The 2053-nt window shown below is 40.7% G+C and overlaps 1 long non-coding RNA gene across 1 annotated transcript; it reads left to right on the top strand.

The window, feature by feature from the left end:
• Positions 1 to 216: 216 nt before the first annotated feature.
• Positions 217 to 1535, top strand: LOC120969981 (uncharacterized). Its single transcript, XR_005764676.3, has 2 exons — positions 217 to 514; positions 711 to 1535. It is a non-coding gene; the product is annotated as an uncharacterized lncRNA (long non-coding RNA).
• The last annotated feature ends 518 nt before the right edge of the window (positions 1536 to 2053 follow it).

The following is a 2053-nucleotide window of genomic DNA, read 5'->3' as shown; positions in this document are numbered from 1 at the left end:
CTGATTGTGTTATTTTTAGTCGGTTAAGTATGTCTACTGCATTGCTACGTAAAGTCTCTTTGTCGACGCTCATACAAACAAGCTCAACTTTGTGCTTCATTAGGAAGGCCAGCATTTTTTGATTTAGAGCAAACCTTGACAAAATTTATCTTGGGATTGAAATTATGATATTTATTTTCACTTTTAGAAGTAAGAATTAAATGTTGTATGCATTAATTGAATGTTGCCTGCGATATGTTGTATATCCCAGTCATACTTTAGAATGGCATTTAGTTCTCGGTTAAAATTGGAGGACATTAATTACATATTAATGGGATATATATTTCTGTCTCACCATAAAAGCGCCATCAAAGAGAATATTTGCATCAAAGCGTAGGACGCATAAACAAGAGTGGAAAAAAGCAAGAGAAGACTTGCTAACTCGCCATGGTGCTTACCAAGAGGAACGCATGGGTCGTATGCTTGGTAGTGCTTGTGGTCATGGCTACAACCCTGCCCTTGTCGGCTGCAAAAGGTTACTGCCTTTCTTTTTTTAGCTTGACAATCCATTTATGCTACTTCCTTTATAACTTCACATAACACGTTGCTTGACACTTTGACAGTGTCAGGACACGTTTTATATTAAGTTATATAGAGAGTATCTTTTGTTTCTACAATGCATGTACATAGAACCATATACAAGAATTTGACAGTTTAACCACTTTTTGCAGAGAAGAGGTGCTATGATATGATAGATTGCTATGATCAGCGTTGTCGTGAATATTGTTTTGCAGCCGGTATCGGTGAAACAGGACACTGCAGATTTACTGTAGAATGTTGTTGTAACGTTTAGAAGATAGCTCAAAATGCTTATTCTGCCAGGATATGTACTGGCGAGATGGTAAACTTTGATATTAAATAACTGATAAATAATGCATCTCGATGGATGTGATAAAAAATGGTCGATAATTCCATTTGATATATACTCCCTCCGTCCGGAATGAGTTAATGCTCAAACAGATGTATCTAAGTGCTACATACATCCGTTTGAGCATCAACTAATTTCAGACGGAGAAAGTAACATTTTACTCGGTGACTCATGCGTTGCAGAACAAAAGAAAAATTAATGGCACTACTATTAGATGAACTATAGAAAGCTTATGTTATGTTTACCTGATTCATAGGTGACCACGGAAGAAAAGTATTGTTAAATTACACTCATTTCGTGTTAATAGATGAATGCTAGAAAGCACTGCTTGGATGGCTGACTTCAAGTCTGAATATGTCCTAAGACCAATACAATATGAGCTTGATTGGTCGAGCCTCAAAGAAAAAGACTTGGAAGCTAGACCGAAAAGCTTCACCCGCAGGCCTAGTTTCAGGTGGCTAAGTATTGACCATGCACCAAGGGAAAACTACGCTGCACAAGACCGATAATTCAATGCTATGTCCATTGTTCAGTTCTGGCAAGGTATAGCAGTGGCGCCCCTATGTCTTGCCCACAGCGAGACAGATGTTTTTTTTTAGGGAAATAGCCAAGCTTTATTCATCGAAAACCACATGAAGTGGGATACAGTTCAGGTCATGGGGTTGGCCAAACCAAACGTGGCGCCCCGGACTCAAGGAAAGAGAATGTTTGGCTAACTTATGAGCTTCTAAGTTGTTCAAACGACCTTCAAAACAAAAATTACATAAAAAGAATAACTGTTGGACTCTAATCTCCTTGATGATGGCACCATAATGTCCATTGTTGTCGTTGTGGATAGCCCTTACCACCTCCTTTTGCGTCAGAAGATATGACAAACTGATTTATATGAAGGTCAGCTGCGAGTGCCAGGCCTTCCCGACACGCAATTGCCTCCAGCGTCGCGGGATCATCCACTCCTCTAATTACTAGGGCAGAGCTTCCGAGGAACGTCCCCATGTTATCTCTGCAAACCGCCACAGCTGTCCCCCTGCTTCCTGTTCTGCACCCCGCATCGACGTTAATTTTTGCAAAACCCGCAGGAGGAGCTTTTGGTTTCCTTCCGCCAGATAGTACCACCCTGGGTTCAGTCCGATCCGGTTCCTGTCT

This window comes from Aegilops tauschii, chromosome 7, assembly GCF_002575655.3.
Source record: "Aegilops tauschii subsp. strangulata cultivar AL8/78 chromosome 7, Aet v6.0, whole genome shotgun sequence".
Classification (NCBI taxonomy): domain Eukaryota; kingdom Viridiplantae; phylum Streptophyta; class Magnoliopsida; order Poales; family Poaceae; genus Aegilops; species Aegilops tauschii.
The sequence above is the reverse complement of the archived record's forward strand: the minus strand, read 5'-3'. Positions and strand labels throughout refer to the sequence as shown.